Source organism: Petromyzon marinus, unplaced genomic scaffold (assembly GCF_048934315.1).
Source record: "Petromyzon marinus isolate PM22_M1 ecotype Great Lakes invasive population unplaced genomic scaffold, UKy_Petmar_22M1.pri1.0 PM_Scaffold_320, whole genome shotgun sequence".
Taxonomy (NCBI): Eukaryota; Metazoa; Chordata; class Hyperoartia; order Petromyzontiformes; family Petromyzontidae; genus Petromyzon; species Petromyzon marinus.
The window spans coordinates 95,224-118,497 of NW_027423303.1; the positions used below are offsets into that span (position 1 = coordinate 95,224).

Genomic DNA, 23,274 nt, shown 5'->3' on the forward strand with positions numbered 1-23,274 from the left:
GCGACAGTCGAAGCGACGGAGTAGTCAGACAGAGTAGTCAGACAGGCCTAGTCAGACAGAGTAGTCAGACAGGCCTAGTCAGACAGGCCTAGCCAGTGAGTGGGGGCTCTCTCACAGGACGAGCGGCAGGTTCACCGCTGACCCAAGGCTCCCGTGCAGCGACAGTCGAAGCGACGGAGTAGTCAGACAGAGTAGTCAGACAGGCCTAGACAGACAGGCCTAGCCAGTGAGTGGGGGCTCTCTCACAGGACGAGCGGCAGGTTCACCGCTGACCCAAGGCTCCCGTGCAGCGACAGTCGAAGCGACGGAGTAGTCAGACAGGCCTAGTCAGACAGGCCTAGTCAGACAGGCCTAGCCAGTGAGCGGGGGCTCTCTCACAGGTTGAGTGGCAGGTTCACCGCTGACCCAAGGCTCCCGTGCAGCGACAGTCGAAGCGATGGAGTCACCTCGCCAGAGCCACCCACGGAGGCCCAGTGGCCACTCAGGTGGACACGAACCTGATAGTGGTAGACTGGGGCGGTGGTGGTGGTGGTGGTGGGTGGGTGGGGAGTGGGTGGGGGAGTGGGTGGGGGAGTGGGTGGGTGGGTGAGTGGGGGAGTGGGGGAGTGGGTGGGGGAGTGGGTGGGTGGGGGAGTGGGTGGGGGAGTGAGTGAGTGAGTGGGTTGGTGGGTGGGGGAGTGGGTGGGGGAGTGGGTGGGTGGGTGGGGGAGTGGGTGAGTGGGTGGGGGAGTGGGGGAGTGGGTGGGGGAGTGGGTTGGTGGGTGGGTGGTGGGTGGGTGGGGGAGTGGGTTGGTGGGTGGGTGGTGGGTGGGTGGGGGAGTGGGTGGGTGGGGGAGTGGGTGGGGGAGTGGGTGGGGGATAGAGTGGGTGGGTGGGTGGGTGGGGGAGTGGGTGAGTGAGTGGGTGAATGGGTGGGTGAGTGGATGAGTGAGTGAGTGAGTGGGTGAGTGAGTGGGTGAGTGGGTGGGTAAGCGAGTGAGTGAGTGAGTGGATGGTGGTGATGGTGGGAGGGGTTGGTAGATCAATATCAACATCGCCAGCAACATCAACAATGTATAAACAGCTCGGTCGCGTTCATATCTAAATGTGTCGATAAAACCACACACAGAGCCAACTAGCAAGGGATACATCTTGACTTGAAGGTTTAGTGACTCCAGGAATTAATATTCGTTGGGTCTTTCGGTGATTAAAAACCTCTGTTATGAATATATTAACACCACTGCTCTTGCCCCTGCAGCCCTGCTAGAGGCTACCTGGTGGAGCTTTGTCTGTGTGTGACACTGCACTTGCCCCTGCTAGGGGCTACCTGGGGGAGCTTTGTCTGTGTGTGTGTCTACCACAGCACTTGCCCCTACAGCCCCTGCTAGAGGCAACCTGGGGGAGCTTTGTCTGTGTGTGTCTAACACTGCACTTGCCCCTGCAGCTAGAGGCTACCTGGGGGAGCTTTATCTGTGTGTGTGAGACACTGCACTTGCCCCTACAGCCCTGCTAGAGGCTACCTGGGGGAGCTTTGTCTGTGTCTAACACTGCACTTGCCTCTACAGCCCTGCTAGAGGCTACCTGGGGGAGCTTTGTCTGTGTGTGTCTAACACAGCACTTGCCCCTACAGCCCTGCTAGAGGCTACCTGGGGGAGCTTTGTCTGTGTGTGTCTAACACTGCACTTGCCCCTACAGCCCTGCTAGAGGCTACCTGGGGGAACTTTGTCTGTGTGTGTGAGACACTGCACTTGCCCCTGCTAGAGGCTACCTGGGGGAGCTTTGTCTGTGTGTGTCTAACACTGCACTTGCCCCTACAGCCCTGCTAGAGGCTACCTGGGGGAGCTTTGTCTGTGTGTGTCTAACACAGCACTTGCCCCTACAGCCCCTGCTAGAGGCTACCTGGGGGAGCTTTGTCTGTGTGTGTCTAACACTGCACTTGCCCCTACAGCCCTGCTAGAGGCTACCTGGGGGAGCTTTGTCTCTGTGTGTGTCTAACACTGCACTTGCCCCTACAGCCCTGCTAGAGGCTACCTGGGGGAGCTTTGTCTGTGTGTGTCTAACACTGCACTTGCCCCTACAGCCCTGCTAGAGGCTACCTGGAGGAGCTTTGTCTGTGTGTGTCTAACAATGCACTTGCCCCTACAACCTTGCTAGAGGCTACCTGGGGGAGCTTTGTCTGTGTGTGTCTAACACTGCACTTGCCCCTACAGCCCTGCTAGAGGCTACCTGGGGGAGCTTTGTCTGTGTGTCTAACAATGCACTTGCCCCTACAGCCCTGCTAGAGGCTACCTGGGGGAGCTTTGTCTGTGTGTGTCTAACACTGTACTTGCCCCTGCTAGAGGCTACCTGGGGGAGCTTTGTCTGTGTGTGTCTAACACAGCACTTGCCCCTACAGCCCTGCTAGAGGCTACCTGGGGGAGCTTTGTCTGTGTGTGTCTAACACTGCACTTGCCCCTACAGCCCAGCTAGAGGCTACCTGGGGGAGCTTTGTCTGTGTGTGTCTAACACTGCACTTGCCCCTGCTAGAGGCTACCTGGGGGAGCTTTGTCTGTGTGTGTCTAACACTGCACTTGCCCCTACAGCCCTGCGAGAGGCTACCTGGGGGAGCTTTGTCTGTGTGTGTCTAACACTGCACTTGCCCCTACAGCCCTGCTAGAGGCTACCTGGGGGAGCTTTGTCTGTGTGTGTCTAACACTGCATTTGCCCCTACAGCCCTGCGAGAGGCTACCTGGGGGAGCTTTGTCTGTGTGTGTCTAACACTGCACTTGCCCCTACAGCCCTGCGAGAGGCTACCGGGGGGAGCTTTGTCTGTGTGTGTCTAACACTGCACTTGCCCCTACATCCCTGCTAGAGGCTACCTGGGGGAGCTTTGTCTGTGTGTGTCTAACACTGCACTTGCCCCTACAGCCCTGCTAGAGGCTACCTGGGGGAGCTTTGTCTGTGTGTGTCTAACACTGCACTTGCCCCTACAGCCCTGCTAGAGGCTACCTGGGGGAGCTTTGTCTGTGTGTGTCTAACACTGCACTTGCCCCTACAGCCCTGATAGAGGCTACCTGGGGGAGCTTTGTCTGTGTGTGTCTAACACTGCACTTGCCCCTACAGCCCTGATAGAGGCTACCTGGGGGAGCTTTGTCTGTGTGTGTGTCTAACACTGCACTTGCCCCTACAGCCCTGCTAGAGGCTGCCTGGGGGAGCTTTGTCTGTGTGTGTCTAACACTGCACTTGCCCCTACAGCCCTGCTAGAGGCTACCTGGGGGAGCTTTGTCTGTGTGTGAGAGACACTGCACTTGCCCCTGCTAGAGGCTACCTGGGGGAGCTTTGTCTGTGTGTGAGAGACACTGCACTTGCCCCTGCTAGAGGCTACCTGGGGGAGCTTTGTCTGTGTGTGTCTAACACTGCACTTGCCCCTGCTAGAGGCTACCTGGGGGAGCTTTGTCTGTGTGTGAGAGACACTGCACTTGCCCCTGCTAGAGGCTACCTGGGGGATCTTTGTCTGTGTGTGTCTAACACTGCACTTGCCCGTGCTAGAGGCTACCTGGGGGATCTTTGTCTGTGTGTGTCTAACACTGCACTTGCCCCTACAGCCCCTGCTAGAGGCTACCTGGGGGAGCTTTGTCTGTGTGTGTGTCTAACACTGCACTTGTCCCTACAGCCCTGCTAGAGGCTACCTGGGGGAGCTTTGTCTGTGTGTGAGAGACACTGCACTTGCCCCTGCTAGAGGCTACCTGGGGGAGCTTTGTCTGTGTGTGAGAGACACTGCACTTGCCCCTGCTAGAGGCTACCTAGGGGAGCTTTGTCTGTGTGTGAGAGACACTGCACTTGCCCCTGCTAGAGGCTACCTGGGGGATCTTTGTCTGTGTGTGTCTAACACTGCACTTGCCCCTGCTAGAGGCTACCTGGGGGATCTTTGTCTGTGTGTGTCTAACACTGCACTTGCCCCTACAGCCCTGCTAGAGGCTACCTGGGGGAGCTTTGTCTGTGTGTGTCTAACACTGCACTTGCCCCTGCTAGAGGCTACCTGGGGGAACTTTGTCTGTGTGTGTCTAACACTGCACTTGCCCCTGCTAGAGGCTACCTGGGGGAGCTTTGTCTGTGTGTGTGAGACACTGCACTTGCCCCTGCTAGAGGCTACCTGGGGGAGCTTTGTCTGTGTGTGTCTAACACTGCACTTGCCCCTACAGCCCTGCTAGAGGCTACCTGGGGGAGCTTTGTCTGTGTGTGTCTAACACTGCACTTGCCCCTACAGCCCTGCTAGAGGCTACCTGGGGGAGCTTTGTCTGTGTGTGTCTAACACTGCACTTGCCCCTACAGCCCTGCTAGAGGCTACCTGGGGGAGCTTTGTCTGTGTGTCTAACACTGCACTTGCCCCTACAGCCCTGATAGAGGCTACCTGGGGGAGCTTTGTCTGTGTGTGTCTAACACAGCACTTGCCCCTACAGCCCTGCTAGAGGCTACCTGGGGGAGCTTTGTCTGTGTGTGTCTAACACTGCACTTGCCCCTACAGCCCTGCTAGAGGCTACCTGGGGGAGCTTTGTCTGTGTGTGTCTAACACTGCACTTGCCCCTGCTAGAGGCTACCTGGGGGAGCTTTGTCTGTGTGTGTCTAACACTGCACTTGCCCCTGCTAGAGGCTACCTGGGGGAGCTTTGTCTGTGTGTGTCTAACACTGCACTTGCCCGTGCTAGAGGCTACCTGGGGGAGCTTTGTCTGTGTGTGTCTAACACTGCACTTGCCCCTGCTAGAGGCTACCTGGGGGAGCTTTGTCTGTGTGTGTCTAACACTGCACTTGCCCCTGCTAGAGGCTACCTGGGGGAGCTTTGTCTGTGTGTGTCTAACACTGCACTTGCCCGTGCTAGAGGCTACCTGGGGGATCTTTGTCTGTGTGTGTCTAACACTGCACTTGTCCCTACAGCCCTGCTAGAGGCTACCTGGGGGAGCTTTGTCTGTGTGTGAGAGACACTGCACTTGCCCCTGCTAGAGGCTACCTGGGGGAGCTTTGTCTGTGTGTGAGAGACACTGCACTTGCCCCTGCTAGAGGCTACCTGGGGGATCTTTGTCTGTGTGTGTCTAACACTGCACTTGCCCCTGCTAGAGGCTACCTGGGGGATCTTTGTCTGTGTGTGTCTAACACTGCACTTGCCCCTACAGCCCTGCTAGAGGCTACCTGGGGGAGCTTTGTCTGTGTGTGTCTAACACTGCACTTGCCCCTGCTAGAGGCTACCTGGGGGAACTTTGTCTGTGTGTGTCTAACACTGCACTTGCCCCTGCTAGAGGCTACCTGGGGGAGCTTTGTCTGTGTGTGTGAGACACTGCACTTGCCCCTGCTAGAGGCTACCTGGGGGAGCTTTGTCTGTGTGTGTCTAACCCTGCACTTGCCCCTGCTAGAGGCTACCTGGGGGAGCTTTGTCTGTGTGTGTCTAACACTGCACTTGCCCCTACAGCCCTGCTAGAGGCTACCTGGGGGAGCTTTGTCTGTGTGTGTCTAACACTGCACTTGCCCCTGCTAGAGGCTACCTGGGGGAACTTTGTCTGTGTGTGTCTAACAATGCACTTGCCCCTGCTAGAGGCTACCTGGGGGAGCTTTGTCTGTGTGTGTCTAACACTGCACTTGCCCCTGCTAGAGGCTACCTGGGGGAGCTTTGTCTGTGTGTGTCAGACACTGCACTTGCCCCTGCTAGAGGCTACCTGGGGGAGCTTTGTCTGTGTGTGTGTCTAACACTGCACTTGTCCCTACAGCCCTGCTAGAGGCTACCTGGGGGAGCTTTGTCTGTGTGTGTCTAACACTGCACTTGCCCCTACAGACCTGCTAGAGGCTACCTGGGGGAGCTTTGTCTGTGTGTGTCTAACACAGCACTTGCACCTACAGCCCCTGCTAGAGGCTACCTGGGGGAGCTTTGTCTGTGTGTGTCTAACACTGCACTTGCCCCTACAGCCCTGCTAGAGGCTACCTGGGGGAGCTTTGTCTGTGTGTGTCTAACACAGCACTTGCCCCTACAGCCCTGCTAGAGGCTACCTGGGGGAGCTTTGTCTGTGTGTGTCTAACACTGCACTTGCCCCTACAGCCCTGCTAGAGGCTACCTGGGGGAGCTTTGTCTGTGTGTGTCTAACACTGCACTTGCCCCTACAGCCTTGCTAGAGGCTACCTGGGGGAGCTTTGTCTGTGTGTGTCTAACACAGCACTTGCCCCTACAGCCCTGCTAGAGGCTACCTGGGGGAGCTTTGTCTGTGTGTGTCTAACACTGCACTTGCCCCTACAGCCCTGCTAGAGGCTACCTGGGGGAGCTTTGTCTGTGTGTCTAACACTGCACTTGCCCCTGCAGCTAGAGGCTACCTGGGGGAGCTTTGTCTGTACCTTTGAAGGGGGCGCTGGAGGTTGTGCGTAGGAAAAGGGTGCGGGGATTCTGGGAGACGTGGCGAGCGGATCGCAGAGACCTGCACCATCATCATCAGTATCATCATCATCAGTATCATCATCATCATCAGTAACATCATCATCATCAGTAACATCATCATCATCAGTATCATCATCATCATCAGTAACATCATCATCATCAGTAACATCATCATCATCAGTATCATCATCATCAGTATCAGTATCATCATCAGTAGTAGTAGTATCATCATCAGTAACATCACCATCATCATCAGTATCATCATCATCAGTATCATCATCATCATCATCAGTAGTAGTATCATCATCAGTAACATCATCATCATCAGTAACATCATCATCATCATCAGTAACATCATCAGTATCATCATCATCATCAGTAACATCATCATCATCAGTAACATCATCATCATCAGTATCATCATCATCATCAGTAACATCATCATCAGTAGTAGTATCATCATCAGCATCATCATCAGTAGTAGTAGTATCATCATCATCATCAGTAGTAGCACCATCATCAGTAGTAGTATCATCATCATCAGTAGTAATATCATCATCAGTATCATCATCATCAGTAACATCATCATCAGTAGTAGTATCATCATCAGCATCATCATCAGTAATAGTAGTATCATCATCATCAGTAGTAGCATCATCATCAGTAGTAGTATTATCATCATCAGTAGTATCATCATCATCATCAGTAGTAGTAGCATCATCATCAGTAGTAGTATCATCATCATCAGTAGTAGCACCATCATCATCAGTAGTAGTAGCATCATCATCATCAGTAGTAGTATCATCATCAGTAGTAGTATCAGCATCATCAGTAGTAGTAGTATCAGCATCATCAGTAACATCATCATCAGTAGTAGTAGTATCATCTTCAGTAGTAGTATCATCAGTAGTATCATCATCATCAGTATCATCATCAACCAAACACACAATGGCCTGGTCGGTGAGTGAGTGAGTGGGTGAGTGAGTGTGTGAGTGAGTGGGTGAGTGGGTGAGTGAGTGTGTGGGTGAGTGGGTGAGTGAGTGAGTGGATGAGTGGGTGAGTGAGTGGGTGAGTGAGTGGATGAGTGGGTGAGTGTGTGGGTGAGTGGGTGAGTGGGTGAGTGAGTGAATGGATGAGTGGCTGAGTGAGTGGGTGGGTGAGTGAGTGGGTGAGTGAGTGGCTGAGTGAGTGGGTGAGTGGGTGGGTGGGCGAGTGGGTGGGTGAGTGGGTGGGTGAGTGGGTGGGTGGGTGAGTGGGTGGGTGAATGAGTGGGTGAGTGAGTGGATGAGTGGATGAGTGAGTGAGTGGTTGGATGATTGAGTGGATGAGTAGGTGAGTGGATTAGTGAGTAGGTGAGTGGGTGAGTAGGTGAGTGGGTGAGTGAGTGGATGAGTGGGTGAGTGAGTGGGTGAGTGAGTGGGTGGGTGAGTGTGTGGGTGAGTGAGTGTGTGGGTGAGTGAGTGGGTGAGTGAGTGGGTGAGTGAATGGATGAGTGGCTGAGTGAGAGGGTGGGTGAGTGAGTGGGTGAGTGAGTGGCTGAGTGAGTGGGTGGTGGGTGGGTGAGTGGCTGAGTGGGTGAGTGGGTGGGTGAATGAGTAGGTGAGTGAGTGGATGAGTGGATGAGTGAGTGAGTGGTTGGATGATTGAGTGGATGAGTAGGTGAGTGGATTAGTGAGTAGGTGAGTGAGTGGCTGAGTGAGTGAGTGGCTGAGTGAGTGGGTGAGTGAGTGAGTGGGTGAGTGCGTGAGTGAGTAGGTGAGTGAGTGAGTGGGTGGGTGAGTGAGTGGGTGAGTGAGTGGATGAGTGGGTGAGTGAGTGGATGAGTGGGTGAGTGACTGAGTGGGTGAGTGACTGAGTGAGTGAGTGGCTGAGTGAGTGAGTGGGCGAGTGGCTGAGCGAGTGGGTGAGTGGCTGAGCGAGTGGGTGGGTGGGTGAGTGAGTGGGTGAGTGAGTGGGTGAGTGGCTGAGTGAGTGAGTGGTTGGATGATTGAGTGGATGAGTGGGTGAGTGAGTGGATGAGTGGGTGAGTGAGTGAGTGGGTGAGTGAGTGGGTGAGTGGCTGAGCGAGTGGGTGGCTGAGTGGATGATTGAGTGGATGAGTGGGTGAGTGAGTGAGTGAGTAGGTGAGTGAGTGAGTGGCTGAGTGAGTGAGCGAGTGGCCGAGTGGCTGAGCGAGTGTGTGAGCATGCAGGCGCGCTTGTGTCTGTCTGCGCCTCTCCCCACCCTCACCACCACTCCTCACCTTTGCCCCAGACCCTGACACCTCCTACCGGAGCAGCTAACGCATCGGCCCTCATCAAAGGCCTGGGCACTCGAGCACAGAAAGCCGGTCAGCACCCCTCCACCACTACTCAGGCCCCTGCTCCTCCTCCTCGTCAGCTCCTCCTCCTCCACCTCCTCGTGGTGGTCGTGGTGGTGGTGGTGGTGGCTAAGCCGCAGCAGGAGCGACGAGGTGAAGATGTGCACGGAGCGTTCATGCTCGCACTTGGCCGACTCGGCTAGGCCTGGCGGGGGTGGTGGTGGTGGTGGCGGGGGGAAAGGGAGGTTACAGAGACTCATAGAGATTCATAGAGACCCACAGAGATTCATAGAGATTCATAGAGACTCGTAGAGACCCATAGAGATTCATAGAGATTCATAGAGACTCATAGAGATTCATAGAGATTCATAGAGACTCATAGAGACTCATGGAGATTCATAGAGACCCACAGACTCAGAGATTCATAGAGATTCATAGAGACTCATAGAGATTCGTAGAGACTCATAGAGATTCATAGAGATTCAGAGACTCGTAGAGATTCGTAGAGATTCATAGAGATTCATAGAGACCCACAGAGATTCATAGAGATTCATAGAGATTCGTAGAGATTCATAGAGACTCGTAGAGATTCATAGAGACCCACAGACTCATAGAGATTCATAGAGATTTGTAGAGACTCATAGAGATTCATAGAGATTCATAGAGACCCATAGAGACTCGTAGAGATTCATAGAGGCTCATAGAGATTCATAGAGACTCGTAGAGATTCATAGAGATTCATAGAGATTCGTAGACTCGTAGAGATTCATAGAGATTCATAGAGACCCACAGACTCATAGAGATTCATAGAGATTCATAGAGACTCGTAGAGATTCATAGAGACTCGTAGAGATTCATAGAGACTCGTAGAGATTCATAGAGACTCAGAGATTCATAGAGACCCATAGACTCATAGAGATTCATAGAGACTCATAGGGATTCATAGAGATTCATAGAGACTCATAGAGACTCATAGAGACTCATAGAGATTCATAGAGACCCACAGACTCATAGAGATTCATAGAGACTCATAGAGATTCATAGAGACTCATAGAGATTCATAGAGACTCATAGAGACCCACAGACTTATAGAGATTCATAGAGACTCATAGAGACCCATAGAGATTCATAGAGACTCGTAGAGATTCATAGAGATTCATAGAGATTCATAGAGACCCACAGACTCATAGAGATTCATAGAGATTCGTAGAGACTCGTAGAGATTCATAGAGACTCGTAGAGACTCGTAGAGATTCATAGAGATTCATAGAGACTCATAGAGACTCATAGAGATTCATAGAGACTCATAGAGACTCATAGAGACCCACAGACTCATAAAGATTCATAGAGACTCATAGAGATTCATAGAGATTCATAGAGACTCATAGAGATTCATAGAGACTCATAGAGATTCGTAGAGATTCATAGAGATTCATAGAGACTCATAGAGATTCATAGAGATTCATAGAGACTCGTAGAGATTCATAGAGACTCATAGAGACTCGTAGAGATTCATAGAGACTCATAGAGATTCATAGAGACTCATAGAGATTCATAGAGACTCGTAGAGATTCATAGAGACTCATAGAGACTCATAGAGATTCATAGAGACTCGTAGAGATTCATAGAGATTCATAGAGATTAATAGAGATTCATAGAGATTCATAGAGACCCGTAGAGATTCATAGAGACTCATAGAGACCCATAGAGACTCGTAGAGATTCATAGAGATTCGTAGAGATTCATAGAGACTCGTAGAGATTCATAGAGACTCGTAGAGATTCATAGAGACTCGTAGAGATTCATAGAGACTCATAGAGACCCATAGACTCATAGAGATTCATAGAGACTCATAGAGACCCATAGAGATTCATAGAGACTCATAGAGATTCGTAGAGATTCATAGAGATTCATAGAGACTCATAGAGATTCATAGAGACTCGTAGAGATTCATAGAGACTCGTAGAGATTCATAGAGACCCACAGACTCATAGAGATTCATAGAGACTCATAGAGATTCATACAGGCTCATAGAGATTCATAGAGACTCATAGAGACTCATAGACTCATAGAGATTCATAGAGACTCATAGAGACCCATAGACTCATATAGACCCATAGAGACTCATAGAGACCCACAGACTCATAGAGACCCACAGACTCATAGAGACTCATAGAGACTCATAGAGACCCACAGACTCATAGAGACCCATAGACTCAGAGACCCACAGACTCATAGAGACTCATAGAGACTCGTAGAGACCCACAGACTCATAGAGACCCAAAGACTCATAGAGACCCACAGACTCATAGAGACCCACAGACTCGTAGAGACCCACAGACTCATAGAGACCCAAAGACTCATAGAGACCCACAGACTCGTAGAGACCCACAGACTCATAGAGACCCAAAGACTCATAGAGACCCAAAGACTCATAGAGACCCACAGACTCATAGAGACCCACAGACTCATAGAGACCCAAAGACTCATAGAGACCCACAGACTCGTAGAGACCCACAGACTCATAGAGACCCACAGACTCGTAGAGACCCACAGACTCATAGAGACCCAAAGACTCATAGAGACCCACAGACTCATAGAGACCCATAGACTCATAGAGATTCATAGAGACTCATAGAGACCCATATAGACCCATAGAGACACATAGAGATACGTAGAGACCCATAGAAACACAGAGATTCATAGAGACCCATAGAGACTCGTAGAGATTCATAGAGACCCAGAGACTCATAGAGACCCACAGATTCATAGAGACTCATAGAGACCCATAGAGACCCATAGAGACCCACAGACTCATAGAGACTCATAGAGACCCACAAACTCATAGAGACCCACAGACTCATAGAGACTCATAGACACTCATAGAGACCCATAGAGATACATAGAGATTCATAGAGACTCATAGAGACCCATAGAGATTCATAGAGACTCGTAGAGATTCATAGAGATTCATAGAGATTCATAGAGACCCACAGACTCATAGAGATTCATAGAGATTCGTAGAGACTCGTAGAGATTCATAGAGACTCGTAGAGACTCGTAGAGATTCATAGAGATTCATAGAGACTCATAGAGACTCATAGAGATTCATAGAGACTCATAGAGACTCATAGAGACCCACAGACTCATAAAGATTCATAGAGACTCATAGAGATTCATAGAGATTCATAGAGACTCATAGAGATTCATAGAGACTCATAGAGATTCGTAGAGATTCATAGAGATTCATAGAGACTCATAGAGATTCATAGAGATTCATAGAGACTCGTAGAGATTCATAGAGACTCATAGAGACTCGTAGAGATTCATAGAGACTCATAGAGATTCATAGAGACTCATAGAGACTCGTAGAGATTCATAGAGACTCATAGAGACTCATAGAGATTCATAGAGACTCGTAGAGATTCATAGAGATTCATAGAGATTAATAGAGATTCATAGAGATTCATAGAGACCCGTAGAGATTCATAGAGACTCATAGAGACCCATAGAGACTCGTAGAGATTCATAGAGATTCGTAGAGATTCGTAGAGATTCATAGAGACTCGTAGAGATTCATAGAGACTCGTAGAGATTCATAGAGACTCGTAGAGATTCATAGAGACTCATAGAGACCCATAGACTCATAGAGATTCATAGAGACTCATAGAGACCCATAGAGATTCATAGAGACTCATAGAGATTCGTAGAGATTCATAGAGATTCATAGAGACTCATAGAGATTCATAGAGACTCGTAGAGATTCATAGAGACTCGTAGAGATTCATAGAGACCCACAGACTCATAGAGATTCATAGAGACTCATAGAGATTCATACAGGCTCATAGAGATTCATAGAGACTCATAGAGACTCATAGACTCATAGAGATTCATAGAGACTCATAGAGACCCATAGACTCATATAGACCCATAGAGACTCATAGAGACCCACAGACTCATAGAGACCCACAGACTCATAGAGACTCATAGAGACCCACAGACTCATAGAGACCCATAGACTCAGAGACCCACAGACTCATAGAGACTCATAGAGACTCGTAGAGACCCACAGACTCATAGAGACCCAAAGACTCATAGAGACCCACAGACTCATAGAGACCCACAGACTCATAGAGATTCATAGAGACTCGTAGAGACCCACAGACTCATAGAGACCCAAAGACTCATAGAGACCCACAGACTCGTAGAGACCCACAGACTCATAGAGACCCAAAGACTCATAGAGACCCAAAGACTCATAGAGACCCACAGACTCATAGAGACCCACAGACTCATAGAGACCCAAAGACTCATAGAGACCCACAGACTCGTAGAGACCCACAGACTCATAGAGACCCACAGACTCGTAGAGACCCACAGACTCATAGAGACCCAAAGACTCATAGAGACCCACAGACTCATAGAGACCCATAGACTCATAGAGATTCATAGAGACTCATAGAGACCCATATAGACCCATAGAGACACATAGAGATACGTAGAGACCCATAGAAACACAGAGATTCATAGAGACCCATAGAGACTCGTAGAGATTCATAGAGACCCAGAGACTCATAGAGACCCACAGATTCATAGAGACTCATAGAGACCCATAGAGACCCATAGAGACCCACAGACTCATAGAGACTCATAGAGACCCACAAACTCATAGAGACCCACAGACTCATAGAGACTCATAGACACTCATAGAGACCCATAGAGATACATAGAGATTCATAGAGACTCATAGAGACCCATAGAGATTCATAGAGACTCGTAGAGATTCATAGAGATTCATAGAGATTCATAGAGACCCACAGACTCATAGAGATTCATAGAGATTCGTAGAGACTCGTAGAGATTCATAGAGACTCGTAGAGACTCGTAGAGATTCATAGAGATTCATAGAGACTCATAGAGACTCATAGAGATTCATAGAGACTCATAGAGACTCATAGAGACCCACAGACTCATAAAGATTCATAGAGACTCATAGAGATTCATAGAGATTCATAGAGACTCATAGAGATTCATAGAGACTCATAGAGATTCGTAGAGATTCATAGAGATTCATAGAGACTCATAGAGATTCATAGAGATTCATAGAGACTCGTAGAGATTCATAGAGACTCATAGAGACTCGTAGAGATTCATAGAGACTCATAGAGATTCATAGAGACTCATAGAGATTCATAGAGACTCGTAGAGATTCATAGAGACTCATAGAGACTCATAGAGATTCATAGAGACTCGTAGAGATTCATAGAGATTCATAGAGATTAATAGAGATTCATAGAGATTCATAGAGACCCGTAGAGATTCATAGAGACTCATAGAGACCCATAGAGATTCATAGAGATTCGTAGAGATTCGTAGAGATTCATAGAGACTCGTAGAGATTCATAGAGACTCGTAGAGATTCATAGAGACTCGTAGAGATTCATAGAGACTCATAGAGACCCATAGACTCATAGAGATTCATAGAGACTCATAGAGACCCATAGAGATTCATAGAGACTCATAGAGATTCGTAGAGATTCATAGAGATTCATAGAGACTCATAGAGATTCATAGAGACTCGTAGAGATTCATAGAGACTCGTAGAGATTCATAGAGACCCACAGACTCATAGAGATTCATAGAGACTCATAGAGATTCATACAGGCTCATAGAGATTCATAGAGACTCATAGAGACTCATAGACTCATAGAGATTCATAGAGACTCATAGAGACCCATAGACTCATATAGACCCATAGAGACTCATAGAGACCCACAGACTCATAGAGACCCACAGACTCATAGAGACTCATAGAGACTCATAGAGACCCACAGACTCATAGAGACCCATAGACTCAGAGACCCACAGACTCATAGAGACTCATAGAGACTCGTAGAGACCCACAGACTCATAGAGACCCAAAGACTCATAGAGACCCACAGACTCATAGAGACCCACAGACTCATAGAGATTCATAGAGACTCGTAGAGACCCACAGACTCATAGAGACCCAAAGACTCATAGAGACCCACAGACTCGTAGAGACCCACAGACTCATAGAGACACATAGACTCGTAGAGACCCACAGACTCATAGAGACCCAAAGACTCATAGAGACCCAAAGACTCATAGAGACCCACAGACTCATAGAGACCCAAAGACTCATAGAGACCCACAGACTCGTAGAGACCCATAGACTCATAGAGATTCATAGAGACTCATAGAGACCCATAGAGATACGTAGAGACCCATAGAAACACAGAGATTCATAGAGACCCATAGAGACTCGAAGAGATTCATAGAGACCCAGAGACTCATAGAGACCCATAGATTCATAGAGACCCAAAGACTCGTAGAGACCCACAGACTCATAGAGACCCACAGACTCATAGAGACCCAAAGACTCGTAGAGACCCACAGACTCATAGAGACCCAAAGACTCATAGAGACCCACAGACTCATAGAGACCCAAAGACTCATAGAGACCCAAAGACTCATAGAGACCCACAGACTCGTAGAGACCCACAGACTCATAGAGACCCAAAGACTCATAGAGACCCACAGACTCATAGAGACCCATAGACTCATAGAGATTCATAGAGACTCATAGAGACCCATATAGACCCATAGAGACACATAGAGATACGTAGAGACCCATAGAAACACAGAGATTCATAGAGACCCATAGAGACTCGAAGAGATTCATAGAGACCCAGAGACTCATAGAGACCCATAGATTCATAGAGACCCAAAGACTCGTAGAGACCCACAGACTCATAGAGACCCACAGACTCATAGAGACCCAAAGACTCGTAGAGACCCACAGACTCATAGAGACCCAAAGACTCATAGAGACCCACAGACTCATAGAGACCCAAAGACTCATAGAGACCCAAAGACTCATAGAGACCCACAGACTCGTAGAGACCCACAGACTCATAGAGACCCAAAGACTCATAGAGACCCACAGACTCATAGAGACCCATAGACTCATAGAGATTCATAGAGACTCATAGAGACCCATATAGACCCATAGAGACACATAGAGATACGTAGAGACCCATAGAAACACAGAGATTCATAGAGACCCATAGAGACTCGTAGAGATTCATAGAGACCCAGAGACTCATAGAGACCCACAGATTCATAGAGACTCATAGAGACCCATAGAGACCCATAGAGACCCACAGACTCATAGAGACTCATAGAGACCCACAAACTCATAGAGACCCACAGACTCATAGAGACTCATAGACACTCATAGAGACCCATAGAGATACATAGAGATACATAGAAACCCGTAGAGACCCATAGAGACCCATAGAGACTCATAGAGACCCATAGAGATACATAGAGACCCGTAGAGACACATAGAGACTCATAGAGATACATAGAGACCCATAGAGAGTCACAGAGACCCATAGAGACCCACAGACTCATAGAGACTTATAGAGACTCATAGAGACTCATAGAGACCCACAGACTCATAGAGACTCATAGAGACCCATAGAGATTCATAGAGACTCATAGAGATTCATAGAGATTCATAGAGACTCATAGAGACTCGTAGAGATTCATAGAGATTCATAGAGATTCATAGAGGCTCATAGAGACTCATAGAGATTCATAGAGACTCATAGAGACTCATAGAGACCCACAGGCTCATAGAGATTCATAGAGACTCATAGAGATTCATAGAGACTCATAGAGACCCACAGGCTCATAGAGATTCATAGAGACTCATAGACTCATAGAGATTCATAGAGACTCATAGAGACTCATAGAGACTCATAGAGATTCATAGAGACCCATAGACTCATAGAGACCCATAGAGATACATAGAGACCCGTAGAGACACATAGAGACTCATGGAGATACATAGAGACCCATAGAGAGTCACAGAGACCTATAGAGACCCACAGACTCATAGAGACTTATAGAGACTCATAGAGACTCATAGAGACCCACAGACTCATAGAGACTCATAGAGACCCATAGAGATTCATAGAGACTCATAGAGATTCATAGAGATTCATAGAGACTCATAGAGACTCGTAGAGATTCATAGAGATTCATAGAGATTCATAGAGGCTCATAGAGACTCATAGAGATTCATAGAGGCTCATAGAGATTCATAGAGACTCATAGAGATTCATAGAGACTCATAGAGACTCATAGAGACTCATAGACTCATAGAGATTCATAGAGACTCATAGAGACCCATAGACTCATAGAGACTCATAGAGACCCATAGACTCATAGAGACTCATAGAGACCCACAGACTCATAGAGACCCACAGACTCATAGAGACCCATAGACTCATAGAGACCCACAGACTCATAGAGACTCATAGAGACCCACAGACTCATAGAGACCCATAGACTCAGAGACCCACAGACTCATAGAGACTCATAGAGACTCGTAGAGACCCACAGACTCATAGAGACCCAAAGACTCATAGAGACCCACAGACTCATAGAGACCCACAGACTCATAGAGATTCATAGAGACTCGTAGAGACCCACAGACTCATAGAGACCCAAAGACTCATAGAGACCCACAGACTCGTAGAGACCCACAGACTCATAGAGACCCACAGACTCGTAGAGACCCACAGACTCATAGAGACCCATAGACTCATAGAGATTCATAGAGACTCATAGAGACCCATAGAGATACGTAGAGACCCATAGAAACACAGAGATTCATAGAGACCCATAGAGACTCGAAGAGATTCATAGAGACCCAGAGACTCATAGAGACCCATAGAGACCCACAGATTCATAGAGACTCATAGAGACCCATAGGGACCCACAGATTCATAGAGACCCATAGAGACCCACAGACTCATAGAGACTCATAGAGACCCACAAACTCATAGAGACCCACAGACTCATAGAGACTCATAGATACTCATAGAGACCCATAGAGATACATAGAGATACATAGAAACCCGTAGAGATACATAGAGACACATAGAGACTCATAGAGATACATAGAGACCCATAGAGACTCATAGAGACCCATAGAGACCCGTAGAGACACATAGAGACTCATAGAGATACATAGAGACCCATAGAGAGTCACAGAGACCCATAGAGACCCACAGACTCATAGAGACTTATAGAGACTCATAGAGACTCATAGAGACCCACAGACTCATATAGACTCATAGAGACCCATAGAGATTCATAGAGACTCATAGACTCATAGAGACCCATAGAGACCCATAGAGACTCATAGAGACTCATAGAGACCCACAGACTCATAGAGACCCACAGACTCATAGACTCATAGAGACCCACAGACTCATAGAGACCCACAGACTCATAGAGACCCACAGACTCATAGAGATACACAGAGACCCATAGAGACCATTAGAGATTCATAGAGATTCATAGAGACTCATAGACTCATCGAGACCCGTAGAGACCCACAGAGACTCATAGAGATTCATAGAGACTAATAGAGACACATAGAGACACATAGACTCATAGAAACTCATAAACTCATAGAGACCCATAGAGACCATTAGAGATTCATACAGATTCATAGAGACTCATAGAGACTCATAGAGACCCACAGACTCATAGAGACCCACAGACTCATAGAGTCATAGAGACTCACAGAGGCCATTAGAGATTCATAGAGATTCATAGAGACCCACAGACTCATAGAGACCCACAGACTCATAGAGACCCACAGACTCATAGAGACCCATAGAGACTCATAGAGACCCATAGAGACTCATAGAGACTCATAGAGACTCATAGAGACCCACAGGCTCATAGAGACCCATAGAGACTCATAGAGACCCACAGGCTCATAGAGACCCATAGAGACTCATAGAGACCCACAGGCTCATAGAGACCCATAGAGACCCATAGAGACTCATAGAGACCCATAGAGACTCATAGAGACTCATAGAGACCCACAGACTCATAGAGACCCACAGACTCATAGAGACCCACAGAGACCATTAGAGATTCATAGAGATTCATAGAGACTCATAGAGACCCGTAGACACCCACAGAGACTCATAGAGATTCATAGAGACTCATAGAGGCACATAGAGACACAGAGACTCATAGAGATTCATAGACTCATAGACTCATAGAGACCCGTAGAGACCCATAGAGACCATTAGAGATTCATAGAGATTCATAGAGACTCATAGAGACTCATAGAGACCCGTAGAGACCCACAGAGACTCATAGGGATTCATAGAGACTCATAGAGACTCATAGAGACCCACAGACTCATAGAGACTCATAGAGACCCACAGACTCATAGAGACTCATAGAGACCCACAGACTCATAGAGACCCGTAGAGACCCACAGACTCATAGAGACCCGTAGAGACTCATAGAGACCCATATAGACTCATATAGACCCGTAGAGACTCATAGAGACCCGTAGAGACCCACAGACTCATAGACTCATAGAGACCCACAGACTCATAGAGACTCATAGAGACCCGTAGAGACCCACAGAGACTCATAGAGACCCGTAGAGACCCACAGACTCATAGAGACTCATAGAGATTCATAGAGACCCACAGACTCATAGAGACCCGTAGAGACTCATAGAGACTCATAGAGACCCACAGACTCATAGAGACTCATAGAGACCCACAGACTCATAGAGACAAATAGAGACCCACAGACTCATAGAGACTCATAGAGACCCACATACTCATAGAGACCCGTAGAGACTCATAGAGACCCATATAGACTCATAGAGACCCGTAGAGACTCATAGAGACCCATATAGACCCACAGACTCATAGACTCATAGAGACCCACAGACTCATAGAGACCCACAGACTCATAGAGACTCATAGAGACCCGTAGAGACCCACAGAGACTCATAGAGACCCGTAGAGACCCACAGACTCATAGAGACTCATAGAGACCCGTAGAGACCCACAGACTCATAGAGAGTCATAGAGATTCATAGAGACCCAGAGACTCATAGAGACCCGTAGAGACTCATAGAGAACCGTAGAGATTCATAGAGATTCATAGAGACCCACAGACTCATAGAGACTCATAGAGACCCACAGGCCCATTGAGACTCATAGAGATTCATAGAGACACATAGAGACTCATAGAGACCCATAGACTCACAGATTCATACAGACCATTAGAGACTCACAGATATTCATAGAGATACATAGAGACCCATAGAGACCCACAGACTCATCGAGACCATTAGAGACTCATAGAGACCCACAGACTCATAGAGACCCATATAGACTCATAGAGACCCATATAGACCCATACAGACACATAGAGATACGTAGAGACCCATAGAAACAGAGAGATTCATAGAGACCCATAGAAACTCGTAGAGATTCATAGAGACCCATAGAGACCCAGAGACTCATAGAGACCCACAGATTCATAGAGACTCATAGAGACCCATAGAGACCCACAGACTCATAGAGACTCATAGATACTCATAGATACCCATAGAGATACATAGAGATACATAGTGACCCATAGAGACCCACAGACTCATAGAGACCCACAGACTCATAGAGACCCATAGAGACTCATAGAGACCCATAGAGACACATAGAGATACGTAGAGACCCGTAGAGACACATAGAGACACATAGAGACTCATAGAGATACATAGAGACCCATAGAGACCCATAGAGATACATGGAGACACAGAGATACATAGAGACTCATAGAGATACATAGAGACACAGAGATACATAGAGACCCATAGAGATACATAGAGACACAGAGATACATAGAGACCCATAGAGACACATAGAGACTCATAGAGATACATAGAGACCCGTAGAGACCACAGACTCATAGACACCCACAGACTTATAGAGACTCATAGAGACCCATAGAGACTCATAGACACTCATAGAAACCCATAGACTCATAGAAACCCACAGAGACCCACAAAGACCCATAGAGACACAGAGACTTAGAGACACAGAGACACAGAGACTCTTAGAGACCCATAGAGACACACAGAGACTCATAGAGACCCATAGAGACACACAGAGACACACAGAGACTCCTAGAGACCCATAGAGACCCATAGAGACACACAGAGACCCATAGCGACACACAGAGACACACAGAGACTCACCACACAGAGACTCACCATACAGAGACCCACAGAGACCTACCACACAGAGACTACCCACAGACACACACACAGAGACTACCCACAGACACACACACACACACAGACTACCCACAGACACACACACAGAGACTACCCACAGACACACACACACACAGACTACCCACAGACACACACACACACAGAGACTACCCACAGACACACACACAGAGACTACACACACAGAGAGACTACCCACAGACACACACACAGAGACTACACACACAGAGAGACTACCCACAGACACACACACAGAGACTACCCACAGACACACACAAACACACACAGAGACTACCCACCCACACCACCCACACCACACACACCACACACACCACACACACAGACTGACTACCAACACCACCCACCCACCCACCCACACCCCACCCACACACCCACACACACTACCCACCCACGATGCCCATCCTCTGGACGCTGGCTATGGCGTTGTCGAGGTCACAGCCGGGCTGTGTGTAGCCCGGCTGTGACACTACCCACAGACACACACACACACACACAGAGAGACACTACCCACCCACACACACAAACACACACACCACACACACAGACACTACCCACAGACACACACCACACACACACACAGACACTACCCACAGACACACACCACACACACACAGAGACTACCCACAGACCCACACACCCCACACACAGACACTACCCACAGACACACACACTACCCACAGACACTACCCACAGACCCACACACACACACACAGAGACTACCCACAGACCCACACACCACACACACACACAGAGACTACCCACAGACCCACACACACACACCACACACAGAGACTACCCACACCACACCCCACACACTACCACCCACCCACCCACCCACACCACCCACCCACACCCACCCACACACTACCCACCCACGATGCCCATCCTCTGCACGCTGGCTATGGCGTTGTCGAGGTCACAGCCGGGCTGTGTGTAGCCCGGCTGTGACACTACCCACAGACACACACACCACACTACACACACATACACACAGAGACTACACACAGACACACACACCCCACACACACACACAGAGACTACCCACAGACCCACAAACCCCACACAAACACACACACACACACCACACACACACAGAGACTACCCACAGACACACACACCACACACACACAGAGACACTACCCACCCACACACACACCACACACACCACCCACACAGAGACTACCCACCCACACCACCCACACACCACCACCCACCCACCCACACACCCACTGACTACCCACCCACGATGCCCATCCTCTGGACGCTGGCTATGGCGTTGTCGAGGTCACAGCCGGGCTGTGTGTAGCCCGGCTGTGACACTACCCACAGACACACACACACACAGAGACACTACCACACACCACACCACACACTACCCACAGAGACTACCCACCCACCCACACAAACACACACACACCACACACACACACACAGAGACTACCCACAGACACACACACACACACACAGAGACACTACCCACCCACACACACTACCACCCACCCACCCACCCACACCACCCACCCACACCACACCCACCCACTACCCACCCACGATGCCCATCCTCTGCACGCTGGCTATGGCGTTGTCGAGGTCACAGCCGGGCTGTGTGTAGCCCAGCTGTGACACTACCCACAGACACACACACCACACTACACACACACACAGAGACTACCCACAGACCCACACACCACACACACCACACACACAGACACTACCCACAGACACACACAGACACACACACACACACACAGAGACTACCCACCCACCCACACACCACACACACCACACACACAGACACTACCCACAGACACACACACACACAGACACTACCCACAGACCACACACCACACACACACACACACAGAGACTACCCACAGACCCACACACACACACCACACACCCCACACACACACACCACACACACACAGAGAGACTACCCACAGACACACACCACACACACACTACCACCCACCCACACCACCCACACACAGACTCACCACCCACCCACACCCACCCACACCACCCACCCACCCACCCACACCCACTACCCACCCACGATGCCCATCCTCTGCACGCTGGCGATGGCGTTGTCGAGGTCACAGCCGGGCTGTGTGTAGCCCGGCTGTGACACTACCCACAGACACACACACACACACCCACACCCACACTCACTACCCACCCACGATGCCCATCCTCTGCACGCTGGCTATGGCGTTGTCGAGGTCACAGCCGGGCTGTGTGTAGCCCGGCTGTGACACTACCCACAGACACACACACACACCACACCCACACTCACTACCCACCCACGATGCCCATCCTCTGCACGCTGGCGATGGCGTTGTCGAGGTCACAGCCGGGCTGTGTGTAGCCCAGCTGTGACACTACCCACAGACACACACTACCACCCACCACACCCACACTACTACC

At 49.1% G+C, this 23,274-nt stretch overlaps 1 long non-coding RNA gene across 3 annotated transcripts; it reads right to left on the minus strand.

Moving 5' to 3' along the window:
* Positions 1-248: 248 nt before the first annotated feature.
* On the minus strand, positions 249-23,131 carry LOC142923191 (uncharacterized). 3 transcript variants are annotated; one of them, XR_012940591.1, is made up of 4 exons: positions 22,900-23,131; positions 8,613-8,874; positions 6,331-6,410; positions 249-511 (listed from the first exon to the last, which is right to left on the minus strand). It is a non-coding gene; the product is annotated as an uncharacterized LOC142923191 (long non-coding RNA). The 3 variants fall into 3 exon arrangements; XR_012940592.1 differs by lacking the exon at positions 22,900-23,131 and adding an exon at positions 21,720-21,903; XR_012940590.1 differs by lacking the exon at positions 22,900-23,131 and adding an exon at positions 21,236-21,356 and having other exon boundaries at positions 338-511.
* Between the last annotated feature and the right edge of the window lie 143 nt (positions 23,132-23,274).